General features: G+C 58.1%; 1 pseudogene; it reads left to right on the top strand.

Moving 5' to 3' along the window:
• The first annotated feature begins 4,291 nt into the window (after positions 1 to 4,291).
• On the top strand, positions 4,292 to 22,233 carry LOC144251645 (sterile alpha motif domain-containing protein 11-like; annotated as a pseudogene).
• Positions 22,234 to 24,227: the final 1,994 nt, after the last annotated feature.

Here is a 24,227-nt window from a genome sequence, read left to right as displayed (position 1 = left end):
ACTGGGCAGCCTCGGGCTGTGTGAGGGAGCATGCTCCACATCAGGCACTCTGCATTGAACACCCACGCATTGTCCCCGGATACACACCTGTGTGTGCACCACTGCTCCCTGTCACTCACCTGAGTGTATGCTGCTGTTCTGTGTTCTGTTCCTGAACACTTACCACTGCTCCACCCCAAATGCCGTGTGCAGGTTGACTCAGGCCACACTGGGTCAAGGACATGAGACATTGGAGGGCATCTGGTACACCGGCCTGCACCTGGGCGACCGTCAGTGTCAGGCTCTCAGCAGGTGGCCTTTAGCTTTTTCTTGTATCCTTCTACCCAGGAGAAGGCGAAGGCTGTTACCAGGCAACTCTGACTAGTTTTCTCTATTTTGAGCTTCCATATCTGCTTTTCCTAGGCCTGAATCCTGCCCTGCGGGGCCCCAGACAGCAAAAATTCCCCACAAACCCTCGCTGGTGGACAGAGAAGGCACATCACAGGAGAAACATGGATAAGCATCAGGAGATCTCAGGCAGCCAGCACTTGGTCTGCAGGATCTCAGACCCTCTATGGTGTGACCACTGCCTGTCGCTATGTGTCCGTGGGCACTCTGCCTCACCCTTGTGTCAGTGGCAGGGTCCTCAGAACAGCACCACATCCCACTTATGCACCCTTAGATCTAACCTTATCTTCCAGCTTGGGCAGTGCTTGCTGAAGACCAAGGATGTCTACCTAGGCTTCTTCAGCAGAAGACTTTCAGGTATCTCTCTCTGATGAAGAGGGTACCTCTGGCAGTACCCTCTTTTTTCAGTAATGAGGATTGAACCCAGAGGTACTTTACCAATGAGCTACATCCCCAATCCTTTTAATTTTTTTTTATTTAGAGAGAGGGTCTTGTAAGTTGCTTACATTGCCGGCTATGTTGCTAAGGCTGGCCTGGAACTTGTGATCCTCCTGCCTCAGCCTCCCAGATCTGTAGTCCAACTCTTAATAAGCTTCTGGGGACAGGAAGGTATGTAGAGATTCCAGGGCAGGTGGTAGCAGAGGGGAGCAGTCAGGCAATGGTGCTGCCCAGGGACAGGGTAGCCATGTCAAGTTAGGAATGGCTCAGAGAGCCCAGAGCCCAGCAGGTACCAGATCAGGGTATGAGCTGGATCCACCCATGGCCACATTGGGTTGCCCCATGGACAGTCCTTAAGACACTGGTAGCTGCCATGTGCCAGGGTGTGTCAGGAAAGCCACTACCCCAGCACTGAGAATCCACCCTGCAGCCTGAACAGCTGAGGGGGCTCTCAGGTGAGTCAGAGCAGCAGCTGACCACCTGACCCCTTCTAGCCCTTTCCTTTTCCCTCCAGCACCATCCGTGATGATTCAGCACATCCCGCCCAAGGTTTTCTTTGTGAAGGAACTGCCCAGATATCCTCTTGTTTCCACCTGGCAGTCTGGCAGAGACCCCACCTGTACCCACTCCTCTCCCCACTTGGGGATGACCTCTGCCCCAAAGCTCTGCAGACAGCATAGCCTAGTGCCCCTATCAGGACTTCCTGGTGGGCTCTGGCCCTAGGGCTCACAGGGCCTGTGAATTGTACACAGAGTGAACTATAACCAGCACTGCTGGGCTGGACCAATGAAGGCCCAGATTCCCAGAGTAAGGAACACGGGTCCCTGAGGCCTTCACACCGTATTTGTGCTGAGTGTCAGCTAAAATGAATGGCATGAGGACAGGGCAGGCACACATAAGCACAGGAACACCCCTCACGCAGCATTGACACACATGAGCACATGGGGCCCCTCACTCCACCCCTGCTGACACACCCTTGGGACGTGGAGTGGGTGAGACTGCACTTAAGGCCTGTGTGCTACTTAGCTCTGGTGGCCCTGAGGGTGCACAACATTTCTACAATAATTTGAGCCATGAGGGAGAGAACTGCACCCTGCCCCCGCATCCACTCTGCAGGACAGCAGCTGCTCCCATGCACCCCTGTGTATGCTCTAGTATCCAGACTGGGCCCAAGTGTGGCCATACTGTCTGCAGGGAGGAGAATATAAACCACCCTCACATCTATCTCAGTGAGAGACAGATGAGATAGATTTGGGGGCCTCAGGGGGCACTAGATAACTCATTTCTTTCCCTTTGCTTGGCTCAGAGTTGATGGGAGCCCCTCAGTTTCTGCACTCCAGATCCATTTACAGAGGAAAGTGTCTAGGGTGTGCAGGGGTTTGGTGCTCCCACCTCCCATAGCTGCTCTGCTGACTGTTTTACTTCAAGCTAAAGGTGGCTTTAGAAGGTGGGTTTTGAGCCCACCTCTTTAAAGAAGGCTTTAGAAGATGGGTTTTGAGACCACCTCTCATTTTCAGATGGGAAAGTAAGGTCCCAAGAAGGGCAGAGAAGACTGGGTCATGCAGCTGCTGCAGGAGGGTCTGAGGCTCTGCACACCTGCTTCAGCCTCGCCAACAGAGTCTACCTTTTGGTGGGACCACAGCACCAGGAAGACTGCCCTAAGATGGGGGCTGCTTCTGCCCCCATGTGGTCAGAAACAGGCATCTCTGTCCCTTCTGCAGAAGGGCCGAGTGTACAGATCCACTGGTGACAGAGGATCAGGCCCATGCTGCCAGGCCAGGAGGAGAGGCCTCTGTGATGCCTTGAGGGTGAATTCAGGAGTGCTGAGCACCTGTGCATCACTGTGCCTGTGTCACACCCTTGAACATGACATATGACTGTCACTGCACAGGTAACGTCACTCCAGCAGTACAGGGCGCTGTGGGTGCCTGCTAGAATTCCTGCATGTGTGCATCTGGACACCAACTGCATGGCCACAGGAGTGGGGTGAGGCTGAGCTCAGGCCCTCTCTCTTTGTTCCTTTAAGTGGCAGAGACTAAGGTAGTGGACAGCCCCAAAACACCTTCCTGCATGCTGAGAGACAAGGCATGGCTTCTTTTCAGCTCACAGCTAGCTGCCCAGGTGTCCCAGCAGGGCAGCTCTCCCTAGGTCTGAAAAGGCTACATTCCTGAAGTTTCTAGCTACTTTGCAGGAATGTCTGAGGGAGCCTCATCTGGCTAACCTCTAACCCCTGACCTTCCAGGTTAACTCTTTCTAGACCAATAGTGCAAACAACTGGGTGTCACCTGTGCCTGACACCCTGCCTTGGCAGGTGAACATGTGGACCTGGGTCCATCTGTGCCTGTGTTTCAAGTCCCAGTCTCGGGATATCTGTGATCTGTATCTCTTAGCACACATCCTGTCTGTGTTGGTGCTTGTGGGAAGTATTTGAGGATTTGTGTGCTCCATGAACCTGTCCGATTCATTCAGGCTCAGCAACTACTGTGCTGGCACACAGAAAGTCATGGGTGTGACACACCTGTGGTTGCTCTTTGTATGTCTTTGAGCATGCATGCATTTGTGGGTGGCTGGGCAGCTGTGTACACAGGTGTGCTTCCTCATAGCTCAGTGTCAGCCACACCTGTGGCCCATAAGCTCAGTCCCTGCATGTCCCCCTGTTCTTGGTGGGTCTGGGTGCGCTCCCATGCAGCACCCGCCTCATTGAAGAAGCTGGTGAGCTCAGGCAGAGAAGCCGGGAGGCAGGCCAGGACTCTGGGAACCCGCACTTCCTTGGACTCTACACCTGTGCTCTCACTCTTCCTCTGCATCTCTCTTCCCACAACCCCTTCTCTGGGTAGTCTCTTCCTGGGGTTACACCACATCTGGCGCTCAATAAATGGTTGATTGACTGATGAAAGAATGGATAAAAAGGGGGCTTTAAGAGGCAGGCACTCCAGGATGGGTCAAGTCTGGCGCAGTGGGGTTGGGGGCAGAAGTGCTGACGGCCGTCCCTTCACTCCCCCAGGACGTCTCAGGTCACCGTCTGCACTGCTGCCCGAGGGTTATTTATGACCCTCCTCCCCCTGCCGGCGGCGGAAGAGGCGGCTCCGGCCTCAGCCCAGCGGCGGAGGGCCCAGCGCGGGGGAACCTGGAGCAGCGACGGTGTGGCGCCTAGTGGAGGGCGGGCGGGGCCTCGCGGGTTTGGAGGTGGGGCTTTGGCTTTTGCAGCCTTCTTACCCGTCGGTCTGTGATCAGTAGCAGCTCCGGCCACACCATGTCTGGGTCCGCCGAGACCCCTGCAGTAGGCCGGGTAGCAGGAAGGGGCGGCCCTGCTGCAGCGGCCGCGGCTTTGGGTGCCAGGGCGCAGTAGCGGGCGGAGTGGAAGCGCGGCCAGGCGCCTTCAGGGCCGGCGGAGACGCAACTCCAGCCAGGGCCAAAATAAGTTGCGCCGGCGACCGAGAGCCGGCTGCTGGGCCACCCGCGCGACATGCCGGCGGTCAAAAAGGAGCTCCCGGGCCGCGAGGACCTGGCCCTGGCCCTGGCCACCTTCCACCTGACCCTGGCCGCGCTGCCTCTGCCTCCGCTGCCGGGCTACTTGGCCCCGCTGCCCGCAGCAGCAGCTCTGCCCCCCCCCCCGCCGCCTCGCTGCCGGCCTCTGCTGCAGGCTATGAAGAACTGTTGGCTCCACCACTCCGGCCCTCGCGCGCCTACCTTAGCCTGCACGAGGCCACGCCGAACCTCCACCTGCCCAGAGACCCACTGGCCCTTGAGCTCCTCTTGGCCGCAGCGGCCGCGGACTTCCAGCCGCTGCTGGACAACGGTGAGCCCTGCATCGAGGTGGAGTGTGGCGCCAACCGTGCTCTGCTCAACGTACGGAAACTCTGCCAGGGCAGCAAAGGCCCGTCCATCCGCCACCGCAGCGAGTGGCTCACGCCCAAGGAGTTCCAGTTCGTCAGCGGCGGCCAGACGGCCAAGGACTGGAAGCGCAGCATCCGCCACACAGGTGCAGCCGACGAGGGGGCGCAAGCCGCTGTCCCTCTCCTTCGCTACTGGGGACCCGCGGGTCCGAGCCCTTCGCTCTGCCACTGGGGAGACTTGGTTTTGGCCCAGAGAGGGCGCTGCAGCTCCAGAGCACGTGCTGCCGGGGTGTGAGTGCACACTGGTTGGGGCTGAACAGGTACGTGGGGCCGCGGGAGTGGGGCGGGGCGTGGGCGCGCGGAGCTGGAACAGTGTCAGCGAGACCTGGAGCAGCCCGTTTGGATGGTGACTCCAAAGGTGCGACAATACACCTTTGGAGGCCGGATCGGGGGCACCTGATAAGCGCAGTGACCCTCTGGCGAGGGTCTTGGGAAGTTTGGGACCCGGTAGCGTTTGGTTTAGGAGTTCAGGCTGCGCAGTGGCTGCCCTTTCCTGCGTTGGGGACTGACGCAGGCCTGGGTCGCAACTGCGCCTCCGCTCACCAATTCCCCAGCTCAGCCTTCCACTGCCCGGCCACAGTTCGGGCTAGACTAGCTAAGAGAGGGTGGGGCAGGAGGAGGGGCGCCAGGGCTGAGAGGAAGCCGCCCTCCACCAGGGGACGGCCTCGCCCAGGATTTGAGTTTCAGAGCCCAGCAGATCCCCTTCTCCTCCGAGAGGGTGGGGCGGGCAGCAGGCTCCGAAGTTGGACAACAGTGGGTTTGGAAGGTTGGTGTGCCTTGCATACACCTTCCGGGAGTGGGGACTGGCTTTGCGGGTGACGGCGCCCCAGAGGCTCCATCTATGCCCTGACTGCCCCTCACCAGCTGTGCTCGGCTCTCCTCACAGGAAAAAGTCTGAAGACGCTTATGTCCAAGGGAATTCTGCAGGTGCATCCTCCAATCTTCGACTTCCTGGGCTGTCGAATATCCTCGCCTGTGGTGAGACCTGGGAATAAGCTGGGTTGGGGTGTCTGGACCCCCCTGAGAGCCTGGTGATCTCTAAGATTGGGAGTCCTAACTTCAGCCCTCTGGGCAGGCTGGAGGGAATCCTCCCAGGGCAGATGGGGTGGGTGGGGTTGCTTTGTGCTCTTCCAGACCATCCCTGGGAATGGGTGGGAATCCTGGGTCACAGGATCCTCTCCTGTTTGGATGAAGGGCGGGTCCTGCCTGTTCTTGAGCAGCCTCCCTCATGGGTGTCTTGGAGCTACTTCTCCAGCCTTCCAGGTTCCAGGGTCTTCCCACTGTTATTGTCATTCATTGGGCCTGGGGACTTCCCTGTCCCAGGTCTGGAGATCACCAAGTCATCTGGCTCGGCAGAGAGAGGTGCTGGGTGCTGGGGCAGGACTCTTTTGAGGTGTAACAGTGTTAGCTGGCCAGGTTGCACATCTGGGTTATCCCCAGGCTTGAGCCTGAGTGGTGTGTGTCTTGGTGCTCCTAATATTGAAGTGCTGCCCTGCAAGGGTCTGGACCTCGGAGGGTCCATGACATGGAGCCTGGCTGGGGCAGGGTCTTTGCCTGTAGGTGTCCAGAGAGCAAGAACCCCACCTAGGATAGACAATCTCTGGCCTCCCCACTGGCCTGGGGAGCAGGTATGAGACTCCAGGCAGTGAGGAGTAGAGGGTTGATCTGAAAAGGAAATTGCCTCTAGAGAGGAAGCTCCCCCTGTGGGGTACCTCTAGGGACATGGGGGGTGGAGGCTGCTGTTCCTAGGTCCACCCAGCAGTCCCCTCTTATAGGAAGGAGCAGGAGGGGTGGAGGTACCAGTGGTCCTGGAGGGCCCAGGCTGCCACCTTGGGTTTATTCCCTTTGACCGGGTGGTGGGGTATCCTGGCTTCCCCGTGGGCTCTGCAGGATGCACACTGAGCAGGCTGGGAAATCTTGGACACATGGATGCTGGCAGGGGAAGGAGAGCCACAGGCCCAGCCCACACCTGGTCTGTCACAGTCACAGCCTCAAGCCACCCGCCCTACACACTTGAGTCTACAGGAGCACAGGGCACCTGTACAAGAGCTCCCCAAGCAGGTGTGCAGAAACACCTTTTGCTTGCTGTCACATACCTACTGGGCAAAAGATTGAAGTCCCTCTCCATCGTGGCACCCCTTCAGGCAGCTGGAACTGGATGGGATCCTCTGGGTGCCCACCTCAGACTAGTCTGGGTTCTCTTTTCTGTTTGGATGGGAGTGCCCCACAGTTTCCAACCTGCCACCCCTGAGGCCTGCCACAAGAGAGGGGCAGAGGGTGACCTGAGCTCAACATCTGCCATCACCTCAAGTGGCAATCTGAAGCTCAGAGAGGGATGGAGCTGCTGCCTTTCTGAAGCTCCCTGGTTCCTGCCCTGAGTGAAGGGCACTTCAGACCTGGGCCTGCCGGCCTCTCTGTGCCTGGCCGCTTCCTTGGAGGTATCTCCATGGATCCCCTTTCTAGCCCCAACCTATTGGTGCACAGAGGCTGTCTCTACCCACCCTTGTGGCCAGTTTCAAAGGTGTGTGCACTTCATGGTCACAGATACTCCAGGGGTAGAACATGGTGTGCATGTGACTGTGCATGCTGGAACCCATTCTCACCATTTCAGAAGGGGTCAATTATTGGTTAGGAGCCAGGTTCTCAAATCTGTTGAGCAGTGGGGAGCTAAGTCTCTGATGTATGGGGGGGCATGTGTTCCCCATCCTTGGGCAGGGTTAGAGTGGCCATCTGGGTTCTCAGCATGCTCCCCCATAGAGTTACCCCCAAGAGCCACCCCAGACCTAACCTTCCAGGGTGCTTTCAGCGCATACCAGGGACTGGAAGATCCTGTGCCCAGCTCTGTGCCTCATGTGGCTAAGACTGGCATATAGCCTGGGCTCCTTCCCAGCCAGCCGGTCCTGGCCCCCTTCCAAGTAGCAGTCTTATAGACTCTGTGTCCCCCTCTTCTCTTCCCACAGATGAGAGGCAGAGAGATGTTTACTCCTAGTCTGGGTTCTACTTTCTGTTTGGATGGGAGTATTTCTGCCACAAAAGAGGGGAAGCAGGTGGCTTTGAGAAAATACCCCTTTTCTTTTCATGAGAGTATTTCACCTAAGGCTGAAAGGTGACTGAGGAGAAGGGCAGAGCTCATCTCCAGATGCCTGGCACTGGGCTTTGGCAGGCTGGACAAGACAGAGCCATGGGCCAAGGGGTGTTGAAAATGATACCAAACCTATGGATTGACAGAGGCCGAGACATAGGTGGGCACTCACCACTGCCGTCTCCCTGCGCTCTGCTGTCACTGGACCCTGTCATCCTGTGGGCTGGCCCTGAAAACCCATTGGCCCCATGCCATGTGCCCTTATATTGCTGGGTCTATTTCACTCACCATGTTACAGAGGGAATCAGGGTATCCTGGGCAGACCCCAGCAGATGTGTGAGGGCAGGTTTGGGGGATACTGTGGCTCCCAGAGCTAGGGGAGGGAGCACTGAGCTGGGCAGAGCCAGGCGTCCGGAGATGATGTGGTGCTGAATCTGAAGAGAAGCGTCCTTGCAAGGACAGGACTCCATGCAGCAGCCCACCTCAGGATCCTGGATGACCTGGGGCAGGGACCCTCCTTGACCCCTTCCTCACTAAGCTCATGGGTGTGGTGAGGATCAACTCTTTCTGGCAATGGGAGGACTGAACAGGAGAGGAAAGTAGATACTCTGAAAGCCCATGTAGCCTCTGAGCCAGCAGCCTCTTAACCAAGTAAGAAAAAACCTCTGTACACTGGAAAATAATCAATGACTTTTTTTCTTTTCCCTGGGGCAGCAGGACCTGGAGCCAGGAAGGGTAGAGAAATGCCAGGACTGGGGCCACACACTCATGTCCACCGCTCTGTGCAGAAATGTGTGAGCTGGGTGCAGAGCTCCAAGCTTGAGCATACACAGCACCACACACTTACACATGGTGCAGGGGGGACACTGAGGAGAGAAATGAACCATCAGGGCTGGGGAACCAAGGGTCAGGGCTGTCAGTGCTCTCGGGCAGCCTGTGGCTCCCAGGCCTGCAGATTGCAAGGGACCAGCAGTCTCAGACAGACTTCCCCTGAGCTGGGCTCTTCATGGTGCTAACAAAATAGCAAAGAGGGGCTGGGGCTGCCGCTCAGTGGCAGGGTGTTTTGTGAGGCCCTAGTTTCACCAGCACTGCAAAAGAAAAAGAAAAGTGACTTTGCTTGTTGATATTGCTGTAAGTTTTCAGGACTGACAGAGGAGATGGGATGTCAGCCAGACACGTTGAGAGGGACCTGCTCCCTGACTGCACACCCACCAGGACCAGCCCCATGATCCCTGCCCCAGGCTGTATGCACAATCCCAGAAGACTCTGGGGACACAGGGAAGGAGCTGAAGGTCATAGCTTAGGCATCCCCAGGGCTCCCTGCCACAGGGTGGGTACCCACACTCAGGCTGGGAAGGCAGAACAGCCCACACTCTGCTGTCCTCACAGGCTGTGCCTACAGCAATGAGGCCCCTGGGCCTTGGCCCAGGCCCAGGAGGCTGATGTCTAGCTCAGCCTTAACGTTCTCCTCCTCCTGCCCAGAACCGGGGGCGGCTGGCGGACAAAAGGACAGTGGCCCTGCCCCCTGCACGCTCCCTGAAAAAGGAACAGAACCCCAGCTTTTCTGCCAGTGATGGTGACAGTGATGGAGGTGGCCCAGCCTGTGGACGGCAGCCAGGCTTGAAGCAGGAGGATGATCTGCATGTCCGAATCATGAAGAGAAGGTACTTACTCCAGATCTGGGCGGGGAGGCTCAGGCTCCTATGGAAGGGGGCACAAAGACCAGGGGTCTTCTGGAATGCTGCTGTGGGGCGGGGGTGCAGGCAGAGGCTGTCCTCTCTCCTGAACTGGTGCCCTGGCACCTTGTTCTGCCTCAGCCATGCCATGGTCACTTCTGGGTAGAGGTTGGCCAGCAGAGAGACCCAAGGTCCGGTACCCACCTGGGCTGACACCCACAACCTCCCAGAAATTTGTTTCCTGATATGGGCCTCGTCCTGCCAGCACCTAGGGGTGGGGTGTCTGTGAGTAAGGATGGTGGGGGCTGTGGTGCCTGGTGTTGCCCGGGGCTGTTCAGCCTGCTCCTCGTCCTCATCTCTGGGAGGCCAGAGCATCTCAAGCCCTGGGTTTGTTCAGTGGAAGCTGCCACCAGGTTGAACTGGGCATGAGGTGCCACCCTCATGACTGCCCTGGCTTCTGGCTGGTGGGATGTTAAGAGTCAGGCCCACACCCCGCTGCTGTCTCTGTGCCAGTAATGGAGCCACTGACCCTCTTTTCTCTCCCAGTAGAGTCCACACCCACTGGGATGTGAACATCTCCTTCCGAGAGACATCTTGCAGGTAGGAGCCTGGCTTGGGCAGGGGCAGCTGTTGCCATTTCTCCTGGGTCCCACCCACCCTGCTTCCCTCCTCTACCCATGGTCTTTTGTCTTGTCCTCTGTCCCAGTCAGTGTGAGCCAGTGTGGGCCATGCGGTTGCCAGGCTGGTTTGGATGTGTGTCCTTACCTGGCCTGGAAGGTAGGTGGCATGGTGCCCAACTGAGATCAGGAGGCCCATCTCAGCCAAGTGCAGACTTGTGCCAGGCCTCAACAGCATGGGTAGGGTCCTAGACAGCCCACCCGTGGAGACAAAGCATGCTATGAACCTCACCACTGGACTGTCCATTGGAGCCCAACAGCTCTAAGATGAGGCTGTGATTTTCACCTCTCACCCTCCCAGAGACCCACCAGGAGGGAGAATGGTGATTTGTGAGCAGGTTCTTTAAGGATGCATAGGAGTTCACTGGGAAAAGGTGGTCTGCAAAGCTGTGGAGGGATGAAGGATGGGATGGAAGGGAGGAGAATGGGAACATGGCAGGTCTGGCTCAGTGGGATGCTAAAAGGTCTGCACCTTAGCCGCTGGACCAGTTGGGCTTTGTTCTCCAACCTGAGCCAGCCACAGAAAGTTCCTGAGCAGGGAGTGACCAGGTCTGTGTTTTGGAAAGATCCTTCTGGGGACCCTGGAAGGTTGGGGTTTCCTCACATGGATTTGGGTTATGGAAACAGGCTGGGGCCTGTGAATCCAAGACATAGAGGATAAAAAAGAAGCCAGGAGGAGGTCAGGTGTCAGGGACCTAGTTCCTGCTCCCAAGGGGCAGGGGCTGGTTTCTGGTTATTGGGGCCAAGTTTTTCCTCAGGGCTTCGAGGGGAGCACCACAGGAAGGCCTGATGGGGAGCAGTGGGCACCAAGGGCAGGGAAAGCCTCTTGGGACTCAAGCTGTGGGTGCCTGGCCTCCCAGGCCCAGCTGCAGGAAGGCAGCTTGTCCTAGATCTCTGCCAGAGGTGTCATTATTTATGTCTTCAAGAATGTCTGGATCCTGGAGCCGAATTACAATAAAAACATCTTTAAACTTATTTCCACCTCATTTTGGAGTTGCCAGCTCAACGGATCATTTTTATGAACCGTCATGAACATTGATGACATTTTATGAGCCTTTTACTCTGGACACTACAGGATAAATTTGCCAGCAAGGCCTGCAGGGAAACCCAATGGCTGTGCCTCCCCTCCGGACCTGCACCTCCTTGGCGTACACCTGGCCTTGGGGTGCGGGGAGGCCCCAGGAGTCCCATGCTGAATTCTTACCAGTACTGGCTGCTGCAGCCTGGCTGTGCCTGGGAAGAAGCAGGCCTGCATTAGTGGAGACCCTGGTCCCACAGAGGATCCAGAGGGGCAAGGATGACTTTCTGGATTTCATTGAAGGGAAGGTTACAGTTCTGGAGAAGAGCACTCCCCAGAGGACTAACAGCCCATCATATCCCGTCTGCTAACAGCCCCCAGTGTCTGGACAAGGAGGGCTGTGGACCGCCAGCTGCCTCACACTGGGTCACCAACTGTGTTTGTCCCATCCCGACTGTCTGTCCATCCCCATTGTCTGTCACTCTTCACTGGTCTGTCTGCCTCTTGCATCTGTCTGTCCTCTTCGTCCTTCTGACCAGTCCTGCTGGGGATGCCTGCTGCTGGCTGCAAGCAAAGGCCCAGGGCCCCTCTGCCCTGTGATGCCCCTGCAGCCTGGCTGGCAAGAAGGGCCTTCTAGGTCCCTGACCCTCTAGGGCCCCCAGCTGGTGAAGGCTATGTGAGAGAGTTGGGGTGGGGAGGCCCTCAGGGGGGAGTCGGTTCTCACCCTTTTCCTGGCCTCCTCACAACCCTCCCTGCAGCCTTCCTGACCCTGCCCCAGTCTCCTCCCCACGTGCCACAGCAGCCTGCTGAGGCCTTGCCTGTGTGTAGTGGCCCCACACTGTGAAGACAGGTGCAGAGCTCTCACCTCTACAGCCTGTGTGTGAGTCTCTTGGCATTTTTTTTTAAATGAACCCAGCATAATTTGTTCAGTGAGTAACTAAGTGACCAGAACAGGTTTTCAGGACTGGCCTATCTTGGGACCTGAGGAATGAACCCCCAAGGCAGGGACTTGGGTGTGGAATGCAAGGGCAGGTCCTGTCTAGCCAAGGGTGGCCCCCATCGGCCTGCACCTCGAGAGCCCGGGTAATCCCCAAGTGATACTGAGCCGATCGCTGTCATTGAGGCTGGTCCCAGATGCAGGTGCTGCTGGGGGTCCAGGCCAGGACTCACAGGAAATTACTGTGCTCACCTCTCAAGTCCCTGGAAGCAGGAAGTGTCCAGTGCACTGTGGGGAGCAGCTCCATGGCAGCTGCAGCCCTGTACCCGGCCAGCCCAGGCCCCTTCCCCATGCTGAGGACAGCAGTTCTGTCCAACATCCCACATCAGTGAGGATGATGGGGGATGAGCCTCGTGAGAATAATCCCATAAAGTACTTACTCCCCACCTGCCTCCCGCCTTCATGGGGTGGGGGAGAACCTACATCTGGGTCTCTTAGGGGCTCTGGGGCCGCCCCGGGGTATCTGGTGCTGAAACTGATCTGCTTAGGGCCTGGCCCTGGATTAGCCTGGCTCCTGCCAGCCCAGGCTGGGGGCTGGGGGCTATTTAATAAGGTTCAGGGTCTGTTCCTAGGTCACTGTGAGGAGGCTCTGCTAGTGTCAGTGCTGCTGAAGAGGCTGCTCCACCACAGGTGGGCCGGGAGGGCACTGCTGGGGGCACTGGGCTTCCCTGCCCCTGCTCTGGCTGGCCTTGACTTCCTGTCCCATCCTTCTCTGTTGATGATGGGGTTGCTCACATAACCCCAGGGTGCCCCACTTTCTCCTCCCTCTTCTCTCTGGGGCTGTGGGTGAGGGCTCAGCAGGAGGGAGAAGGGACAAAGAATCACATGCAGGGTGATTCCAAGGCCAGGCCTGGGTGCACCCTGGGGATCACAGGTGTCCTGAGCCTGCCAGGGCAGATCTTTTTATCTACAGGACTTTGGTCTGAACCTCAGTTTCCTGATTTGGAGAAATGAGGGCCCCAAGAGGGTGTTGCAAGTTTTAACCAAAGTGGCATGTGCCAGGTGCTTGCTTCAGAGCTGGCAGCACATGGGTGACAGTGTGCCCTCTATATGTCTGTCCTGTGAGACAGAAGGCCATCCTGTCCTCCCTCTGAGGCAGGGAGCAGAGCACAGCACTGCCTCTCTGGAGAGAGGAAGGTGGGAGGGGCTGCTCTGGCTCTGCACAGACCAGCTGGGTGCTGGAGTGGGGTCCAGGTGCCACGTCTCTGCTTTCTCTTGGCCTGCCTGCTGAGTGTGCGTAGTTGTGGCATCCCAAGCCCACAGAGGTAAGCGCACACATCACCATGCTCAGTGCACACTGTCCTCAGCCCCAAGCACCCTTGTACTCATGCTCATCAGGTTGCACTGCCAAGGCTCATGGCTCCATCCTCTGTCTTGCTCTGCTGCAGCCAGGACAGTGACCTTCCCACACTCATATCCAGTGTGCACTGAAGCCGCCACCTCATTATGCCTGAGAACCAGAGCCACTGTGAATTCCAGAGAGGCAGTGTGGAGGTTGGCTTGGGACCCACAGGTGAGGAGGCCCCTGTGTCCTGAGGGCGATGATGGGGCTGCCAGGGCCACAGCAGCTCTGCCTAGGGACAGCCACCCTCCCTGTGTCTGTTCAGCAGCTCTGGAAGCCTTGACGGGCAGCCAGGGAGGCCAGCAGAGGAGGCGGGAGGTGTGAGGCCGGCTGTCCCCTGGGGCTCCATGTGATGGTAATTGTGTTAATCCCAGGCAGTTAGGCAGACTGGCGGCCCAGGGCAGCTCCAGCGTGGCTGCTGCTGGGGTGGGCTTGGAGTTTCGAGGCCGACCACCCCCTCCTCACAAGACAGGCACAGGCAAAGACCTTCCAGAGCTCACCTCCCACCAATGCCCACCTCCCACCAAACCCACAGGGCATGTCGGCCTGGTCCTGCTTCTCAGGGGTCCTGGGAGGGAAAGGGCCCATCCCCTGCAGCCTGAACCGCTTCAGGTAGGCCAAGAGGGTGCTGGCCCAGGAGCTTCCAGGGCCACCAAGGAGATCTGGTTCCTGGAGGCAACAGGAACTCAGAGGGAGAGAGCAGCTTGGGGACCCAGGCAGTCTCCCATGGAGCAGGTCATGAGGGGTTGCAAGATGCCACCGCTGAGAGTGGGCACAACTTGACCTCAGGGGCCTTGTCACATGGACCCTGGACAGGGTTGTTTCTGACAATGGCTACTGCTCTGGGAAAGCAGGGTGGGCATCACCCACCACCCTGGACACTCCCAACAGAGCCCCCATGAGCCCAGAAGGCCCTTGTGGATGGGGGTGGGGGTTGCTTCTGGAGCTGCTTTGGAGGTGGCTGATAAAATCTAATTGCCCCATCGATCGGGCGGAGCCGAGGGAGCCCCTCAGTGATTGAGATGTTCTGAGGAAGCAGGCCCTCTCCTGCCTATGTACAACCTCCTCAGGTACACAGACCTGCATGTGCCCTGTGTGTCTCCTGCAGGGCTTGCTCACCCTGCCAGGTAGCCCTCCACACTCTACAGTGAGTGCAGGTCACATGCTGTGCATAGCAGCCAGGATGCTGTGTGTGTGTGTGTGTGTGTGTGCGCGCGCGCGTGCACCTGCCAGGTCTGCAGCTCCCCGTGGGATTCCTCTGGGCCCTGAAGTGGTCTTTACCTGTCACCATGTCTACTTCCTTCCTGTGGCCCAAGGGGGTGTCCTTCGAGCCACAGCTTCCTGGGCTATGGACAGGAAGGATCCCAGAGGACTGAGGAGCTCAGAGCAGGTCTTGTGACTTTAAGGTCCACCCCTGGTACGTGTGTCTGCCTCCTGTCACTGCCTACATCAGGTGTGACTCTGAGCTTATGCAGTCTCCTCAAGGCAGCTACAAGGCTGGGTCTCACTGCGGGGCACTCCAACCCCAGTATCACCTCCCCCAAGCTGTGACTCTCAAGCTCCCCAGGAGCAGAGAAGCCGAGCAAGGAGGCGGGAGTTGCCACTGTTGAAACAGGGAACAGACTGCAGAGGTTACCCTTGCTGACCCCTGAGCATGTACAGGGAGCAGAAGATGGGCAGCAGGTGTGGAGAGAGGCTGCAAGACCCACTCCCTGCCTGGTGCGCTCGGGGTGCCCTCCTGCTTGCTGGACTCTGACACGCAGCTCGTGATGCCCATGTGCACCTGAGTGCCCTCCATCTGTCCTACAGGGTCTGTCTAACCTGACCCCTCATGCAGGCAGTGGGGACTGCCCCCTGTCTTTGGGGCAGGGCCTGGGGCCAGCCAGCTAAACCAGTGGCAGTGAGGTGGCTGAGATCAATAAGTTATTAGCATCATTCTGTCAGCTGTAATGTGGAGATTGATCAGTGCTCTGGCTGCCACCGCACTTCCCTAGCCTGATAAAAATGACAGATTAAAGGAATAAGGAAAAGGAATTAGGCTCCTGAGCTGACAGCAGGGCTTCCTGGGGGCACAGGTTGGGGACCCCCAAGTACCAAGGTGTCATAAAAGGCTTGAGTTACACAAGGAGCAATCCTCATCCCTGCCACCCTGGGTCTTCAGAGGCAATAGGGTCTGACCTGGAGGCCAGGATGATGACCTGCTATCAGCAGGGCCCCCTGATGTCAGGGTCCTCAGGAGGAAGCAGAGCTTGGGGGTGCAGGGACAGGTTTGGAGAGGGACCTATAGATGTGTGTGGCTTTTATTTTCATTTCATTTTTATGGTACTGGGGATGGAACCCAGGGCTTCTTACATGTGAGGCAAGCACTCTACCAACTGAGCTACATCCCCAGCCCTGTGTGCAGCTTTTGATGTGGAGATGTGATTTCTAGAGGGGATAGTATAGGAATAGGCAGACCAGGAGCCAGGCACCTAGGGTCTGTGTAGGGCAGGTCAGCTGTCCAGGGGTGACCCTTGGAGCGCAGAGCCTGGCTGGGCAGGTATGTGCTTGCCAAGGCTGAGTGCAGGAAAGAGGAGGGTTTGGGCTTTTGGTGCAGAGAGGAGGGCTCCCCTGAGCACACCCCTGGTGTGGGGAGTGACATGTGCCTTCCTGACTGACTCTCTTCCCCAGCACCTGCACAGCCCACCCCAGCCCTTCTCAGAAAGGGAAGGTAGTTCTGTTCTCCAGGAGAAGCTGAGGTGGGCTCATGAGCACACATGGGAATGGACTGGCTGGTTAGGGGCAGCCAGAGGCCCTTGGGGACACAGTCACAGTCACGTGTCACACCCATCACTTCTATTCAAATGCAGCCTGGGTCCCAGGGTCAGGGCTGCCCTGTTTCCTTGCCTTGCTCCATACCTGTCATGATATCCTCCAGCCAGCTGGGCTCACCAGGTGGAAGCCTGGGACCCAGGGCTGGCAAGGCCTTGCCCACCAGCACCCAGGATGCTCCTGAGTGGAGGGGACTGGGGCTCACTAGACTGAGCTGGGGCAGGGGTGGGTCTTCCCCACCTGGTCTTTCCTGCCTCCTCCTCCAGTCCCTGAGACTGGGTGTGGCTCACTCCACCCTCTGCAGGTGGCTTGCTAGGCAAGAGACTGGGCTGCTCCCCGCACGTCACCAGTGACTGCTCTTCAGAGAAGAAGGCCCGAAGCGAATCGAGTGTGAGTCTGAGTACCCTCAAGGTGGGAGCCCAACCCAGGGAGGAGGGACAGGTCACTGGAGGAGGAAGCAGTAACTGAGTGCTTGGAAGTGTTGTTAGACCTTCCAAAAGGGGCAGGTGTGCACAGAGGGGGGACTTGGGTTTCGTAGCAGGGGTGGAAGGTCTTAGGCTTAGGGTGAGGTGTGCCTTCCCTACTTGCCTCTCCGCCTGGGTAGTATTTCAAGGAAAATCCCCTCCCTATGTGCTACCCCAACGCAGAGACTCTGCTGCTGCCAGAGCTGCAACCCAGCATGGCGCCTGAGGACCACTACCACCGGCTGGTTTCCGCTCTCAGTGAGGCTGGCAGCTTCGAGGAACCACAGCGTCTCTACCACCTGGGCCTCCCCAGCCATGGTATGTGACCTCCCCACCTGCCCCCATACCTGTGTACACTCTCAGTTGCCTCTCCACCCCAGAAGAGGGTGTTGGCTGCTGACATCAAGACCAGGATTGGATCTGTCAGTGACCCCCAGCCCTTTGTGGGTAGGCGATGAGGCCTGGCTGCCCCAGGTCTTGTTCCAAGTCCCCACTTTTCATCACATTCTCAGGATCCCCTCCAGGCATGCACACAGCTTACTCAGGGGTGATCCCAGGTGAGAGGAAGGGGTAGGGGCTTGAGTAAGCCTATCTGCCCCCTATCCAGGAGACCCTGTGGTCTGTGCCCATTCTCCAGACTCCCACAGCAGTTGGTGCACAAATTTAAGTCAGTGGACGCTGACCTGTGGTCACATTCAAATAGTGCCAGATCTTTGTCCTGCATGGGGGGCAAGCCTTCCAGAAAGACAGGACGACTAAGAGGCAGCTGTGTTTGGCCACCATGGCCTCCTGGATGCCAAGAGAGGCCCAGCTAGAGGCTGGGATGAGGCTCTTGCCCCTCTCCACTCACTGGGTCTGCTCTGTCCCTTGTGGTCATAGCCCAGGGAGCAGTCAGATACCTGTCCAGCTGCACTCTAGCCTCACAGGCTAGTCTCCTGCTAGGTGAACTTGGCTTTTATGGTAGGAGGTGGATGGGGTACTGTGAAGGGGCAGGATTTCCTCTCCTTGCACAAGGCACCAAGAGTCTGAATAATTCACCAAATGTTAATAATTTAAAAATCTTCCCTTTTAATTGCTTTGCCTGCTCTGCCTGGGGCCCGCTCTGCAGGCCTATGTGGGGGAGGGAGCGTGGTTGCGGCCGCCAGGGAGCTGCTGTCAATCACGGTGCGCACCGTCCAGCCTAGGAGCCGGCTGCAAATAGCTGTGACCCCGGGCTGGAGGGAGGGGGTGCAGGCCCCGCTGGGATCGACGCGGGCAGCTGAGCAGGCTAGGCTCTGCGGGCTGGCACCCAGCCCAGGGCAGACCCACCTCCGCTTTTCGGGTAATTAATTTATAAACAGAGGCGGCGGCTCAGCGGCAAAGGTATGCAAAGGGGGGTGGTGGGGACTCGAAGGCCCGGCCCTGGGCAGGAACACAGTGCATCAAACCACTGCACATCGCCGCGTCCAGAGATTGTGGCTGGTGTGCCTGCAAGGATGCGTATGCATGGGCCTGGTGTGGTCTTGCTGGATGCTGACTGTATGCAACCACTGCTGGATGACCGATGTGAACGGATGTTGGTGTATGCTGGTGTGGAGGTGTGGCCACGTGTGCAGGTTCAGTTTCCTGCCTCCCATCTAGGAGACGGTCACCTGGTGGAGTCTGGAGACCCACTCCTAGACTTGTCACAGTGACCTCCAGGAACTGGTCTATGCTCTCATGGATCTGTGCACAGTCCCTCCCCTCAAGGCTCCAGCCTCAGGTTCCACAGCCTTGCGTACCAACACTGGGCTTTCCTCCCACCTCACATTCCTTTCAGGTCCTCCTGCAAACCTGTCTCCCCTGCCCTGGGGCTGCTCCTCTGGCCCCAGTGACTGACATCAGGCCTGACACACAGCAGGGATGGTGTGGAAGTGGGCCCCTGGTTCCGTTTCTCCTGGGCTCCCCTGGGCCAGTGTCCTGTGCTCACTAGGATGAGGGGAGAAGTCCAGGGAAGGCTGGGCCTCAGGGTCGCTGCTGTTGCCCATCCCCTACCCCCCCACCCCCAGATCTCCTGAGGGTCCGGCAGGAGGTAGCAGCTGCAGCTTCGAGGAGTCCCAGTGGCCTGGAAGTTCACCTGCCCTCATCCACAGCAGGTCAGCACCGGAAGCAGGGTCTGGCTCAGCACCGGGAGAACACTGCTCCAGCTCCAGCTCCAGCTGTTGCCCGGTCCTTCTCAGAGAGGTACTGGGGCTTGGTATCTGACTTCTGCAGGCCCCATAGCCTGCACCTTCCACCCACTTACTCCTCCCTGATTGCAGCTGCACAGTCATGTGGGTATTGCCTGCTTTGGGTTTAGGGTCTGTTGGGCAAAAAGTTCCTGCAGCTGGCTGAGCTGGGTAGAGGCCCAGGAAAACATTTCCGGGGCAGTATGTACCTGGGTGCCAAGAACCCTGGGCAGGAATGTGAAGGGTCACTCTTGTTTCTTTGTTGAGCAACTGGGATCCAGCAAAATCCAGGTGCCCCTGGGACAGTGAGGGGGGGATGAGGTTGGGGAAGCAGAAGGCAGAGCGGCTGGAAGTCTGGAAACCCAGCCCAAAGTAAGTCGGGAGGGGTCGGCCAGAGGACTAGAACTGGGGGAGGAGCGAAGCCCGCTTCGCCAATTCAGACACACTAGCCGTCTGGGGAGACGGCCTCCCAGGCGGGCGGGGACAGGGGGCGACCTGTAGAGAGCAGGGAGGCGCTCAGGGATGCCCCCCCCCCCCCCGCAGCGGGCCGTCTCCAGTCTGGCGCACCCCCTGCCCTCCACCGCGGAGCTCGGCGTCTGCAGCTGCCGCTGCCTCAGGATTGCTGCTAATTACGCTTTGTGCCCCCGGCAGCGCTGGGCCAGCTACGGGGAGGGGGTGGGGAGGAGGGCCGCGCGGTAATTACCGCTGCAGTCACCACGGCCCTCCGGGTTAGCGCCTCCTCCGAGATTAATTGGCGCCGCCAGGGGGCTAGAGCGGGGGCAGCGCTCGACCTAGAGCCATAAGGAGCGGCACATCGACCGCCCGCAGGGCCAGCAATTAGCGGCGACCAGGATGCGCTTGGACGCGGTTAGGGGAATCTGGGGCGTGGAGGGGGCCGGGCAAGCCACGCACGCCCCTCAGTCCTGCCTTTCACAGGGAGCTGTCGCAGCCGCCCCCTTTGTTGTCGCCCCAGAATGCCCCCCACATCGCCCTGGGCTCCCATTTCAGGCCCCCTTTCTTGGGGGTTTCATAGGCTCTGTGTCAGACTCCAGGTAAGGAATAGGCAGGTGTGCACGTCTTTTATGTCCTATGGGCACGCTCATTGAAACTGGTCCTGTAAGGTCGCCCATTAATGTCGAGGATGGACCAAGGTGGTGCAGAGGGCCAATTCATCAGGCCAGCACCATTTGACCACTTGGCCCTGGTCTGTCCCTTTTCCCCAGGGTACAGCTTCCTGCCCCCCGCCCAGGCGGAGATGCTCCCCCTGCAGCAGGAGCTCCTGCGTAAACAGAACTTGGCCCGGTAGGTGCGGCCAAAGCCGGGAGGGGAGGTGGGTGGCACTAGCCCTCAAGCTGATCCTACTACTCCTGGCCTAGGCTAGAGATGTCCGCGGAGCTGCTTCGCCAGAAAGAGCTGGAGAACACACACCGGCCACAGCTGCTGGCACCTGAAGCGGCCCTGCGTGCCCCAGACAGAACAGAGGAGCTGCAGAGGCGCGGGGCCATGCTGGTACTGAAACATAGCTCCGCGCCGCTTCGCCTTCACAGGGTGTCTCTGGTCCGGAGCCTCCAACCTCACCCCGGGAGCCTGCTGGCAGAGCACCGCGGAAGGGGGGGCCCTAGTTCTGCCTCAGTTCGGCCCAGCGAATCCAAGGAGACAACAGCATCTGGGCTCTGGGCTCAAGATGTCTCAGAAGAGCCCCCAAGGACTCAGATGGAGAGGACCTGGAGATAGCACCCACAGGGGGCCGGGGCTCCACCCCAGGTCAAGCCCTAGGAGGGACCAGCACTGAGGGAAAGGGGCTTCTTTCAGGTTCCACCCTGCCCCGTCCTCTGTCCCTGGGCTTCCCCTACTCGGTCAGCCCATACTTCCACACAGGTGGGTGTGGAGACCCAGGCCAGCCACCCTTGGAGGTCTTGTACGGGGAGGGGGTGCAAGGCCTCCACAGTCGAAAAATCTTAAGTCATGGATTGCATGTCTCTAAGCAACTAAGGCAAGCAAAGGTCAGCAGACCGGTGGGGTATGGGATGGGAGGAACAAAGCCCTAGTGACACCCACTCACACCTAGGCACCATGGGGTGACTCTTTGCTGATGGGGAGGTGGCCACATCCCCTGAGGACGTCAGCAAGTGGACTGTGGATGATGTCTGCAGCTTCATTGGGGGCTTGTCTGGCTGTGGGGAGTATGCTCTGGTGAGGCAGAGCTGACCTGGGTGTGCAGCGGGCCTGTCACTTGCCCTCCTCTCCCTTCCCTACACCCCTCAGCCCCACCTGCTCCTGCCTCATGCTAGCCCCTGCCCAAAGCAAAAGGGGATTCCTTCATTTGACCACTCCCTGAAAGCTACACAGCCTGCTTACTCTCCCTGGCTGCTCTCTGGGCCTTTGCTGTGTGGGACTGATAGGCCTGACCCTATCCCTGTTCTAGGTATTCAGAGAACAAGAAATTGATGGGGAGACCTTGCCCCTGCTGACAGAGGAGCACCTGCTGACGACTATGGGGCTGAAGCTGGGGCCCGCCCTCAAGATCCGGGCCCAGGTAAGCATGGACAGTGGGCAGAGGGCATAAAGGCTCTTTGAAATCACCCAATGTCCTTGGCAGGCACCCATCCAGGCTTTTCTTTATAGGTGGCCAAGCGCCTGGGCCGAGTTTTCTACATGGCCAGCTTCCCTGTGGCTCTGCCTCTGTAGCCGCCAACCCTGCAGGCTCCTGAATAGGAGCTTACCTCCAGAGAGCAGCCCCTGTCCCCACCAACAGCCAACTCCCCCTATGGGGGGAGCCACCCACCCACTAGCCAAGCCTCACCCAAGCCAGAGAATGGAACAGCAGCAATACTCCCAGGGGCCCCAGATGCCACCCAGTCTCTGTGTTGAGTTGGCCAGCAGGCTGCCCACAGTCCCAGCACAGGATGCAGTGGTACCTCCCCCACAGCTTTCTCCCTTTCAGTTTTGGATGCAGAAACACCAAGAATTTTTAAAAGGAAAAAATGTGACTTAAAAGGACTGAATGAGTTTTCAAAAACTTTCTGGGGGTGAATGCAGAGGTCCACAGACAAACCAAAGACAAAGGAGTAGAGGAACCAGGGAGCCACCTCTGTGGAGCAGGCTGCTGTGACCTGGCAGCAGAACCAGCCTCCTGCATAGGGCTGGCTCTTGCTGCCCAGGTCAGCACAGCTCTTGGTTCATCTGGTCTGTCGTGCTGTGACAATAAAGCCCTGTCCACTGTCTACTGCCCTCCTGCTGCACAGACACTGGCCTCAGGGCCTTTGGGGTACTGCAGGAGACCCTTAGTCCTCCTCCGAGAGCTGCAGATCCTCTAGCTCATCCTGGGGCCCCTGGGCCAGCTGCCACAGCTCACCAGGGTCCAGCTCCGCCTCTGTGACTGTGCCTTCATCTGCAGGGAGAGAAAAGGCTACATAAATTCTGCTTATCGGGAGGAAGCCAGTCTTGGAGGTTAATCATCACTAATTAATCACAGCATTAATTAATTTATTGCTGCACTATAAGCTGGCTGCTAGAGCCCATGAGAACAGAGCAGCTGGCTGGGCACCCCAGGGAGGAGTGGGCCAGGCTTGGGGCTGCCCTCCCATGGCTCTGTTGCCAGATGGGATTAAGGACCAGATCCCTTGCCCCAAGAACCACTCACCTTCTGAGTCTGCTATCCTCCTCATCCTGGTGGTCCTTATCATCTTCTTCCGCCCTGAGACCCTGCCGAGTTCTCAGGGACCCATGTGTTTCTGTGAACCCAGAAGAGTCCATGATGAGCCCCCCCACCCAGCGACCACCAGCAGAGGTTCACAGGAGGGTAAGCCACAAGCTAGAGGACCACCCTTCTCTCCACTTGCAGGTGGAAGACCAAACAGAATAGTTAGAAGTAGGCATGCTTAGCAATCAGCACAGAAAACACTGAGGTGGGGACCCCTCTGGCTGTGAGGTCCCACATCCATCCACACCCTCCCCATCTCCAGGAGCACATGCTTCAGCAGGGGCAGCCCCCACCTCTCTCCCAAAAGTCTGTGGTCTCCTCATCCTCAGTACTGTCCAGGTCAAAGAGGTCTTTAAATTCCTTCCTGTCCTCATCCTACCTGTCCTCTATCTTCTGCCGTTTGATCTCTGGGAAGTTCAGATTTTCTAGCTGGAATAATCAGAACCAGAGGAGTAGGTAGGCATGGGCAGGGGGTTCAGAGAGGCCAACACTATTTCCCTCAGAAGCCTCCAGCATCCCTCAGGAGCACCCTGCTTGGCCACTTGCTACTTGACAACCTTTCTGCTCCCACATCCGTATCATCCCTCCCAGGACAGCCAGCACCTTGGTGGCATGCTACTCCAAGTAGTAGTCTCTCAAGTCACCCCAACTCATAGCCACAGCCATGCCCAGGGTCAAAAGCTAAAGCCCTTCTTGCCTCTTCTACCTGCCTTCCTGGGGTCCACAGGCTGGCCTGTGTGACAAGTATGTGTAGCCACTCCATTCCCTCCAAGACCCCTACCCTTGGGAGATGCCTGGCTGTGACAACTCCTGACACCACCCCATAGGATCACCACCTCCTCAAACAGCCATAGTCCTCCGATGCCCCACCCACACCACCACCAAGACCCCATCAAATCTCTGCCTGGTCCTAAAAGTCATGCCAATGTGCAAGATCTGAATCTAGCTGACCCACCCGCTCCCTTGGCACCCCAGATGTACCCGCTCTTTGCCACTGATCTCCAGCTGTATCTCGCGGTCCCTCAGCTTCCGCCAGTGGCTATAGTACCTGGTGAGTGGGGTCCCCTCTTCTCGGGCCTGCTTCTCCCAAGCATCCTAGGGGTGGGGCAGTTCAGAGTCATGTCCCACTATGGGAAAACCTCAAACCCAGCCATTCCCTGACAAGTGCCCTCAAGCAGCACCACCCCCACTTCAGATACCAGTTCCCTACTGACCACTGCAAGCTGGTCAGAGACACCAAAAGAGACCCTCTGGCGGTGACTGTGGATGTGCTCTGCATTCTCCTGCACCTTTTCCAACAAGTGGCGCATCTGCTGGCAGTAGTTGGCCACCTTGCACTCCCGGAGGAAGGACTTGAACTGCAGAAGTGGGGGGCAATCAACCCAGCAGGCAGACAGGAAGTCCAGGGCCCATCAAAACCTCATGGCAACTCCAGGGAGGTCCAGAGCCCAAGTGCACACAAGTGGGCAGTGGGCCACAGATGAAATCAGGCTGCTCTCCAGCCTGCCCATCTCTGTAAATAAACCTCTTCTGGCAACAGCTGCACTCAT

Source organism: Urocitellus parryii, unplaced genomic scaffold (assembly GCF_045843805.1).
Source record: "Urocitellus parryii isolate mUroPar1 unplaced genomic scaffold, mUroPar1.hap1 Scaffold_143, whole genome shotgun sequence".
Classification (NCBI taxonomy): domain Eukaryota; kingdom Metazoa; phylum Chordata; class Mammalia; order Rodentia; family Sciuridae; genus Urocitellus; species Urocitellus parryii.
Note: the sequence above shows the minus strand (reverse complement) of the source record. Positions and strands in the feature narration are given on the sequence as shown.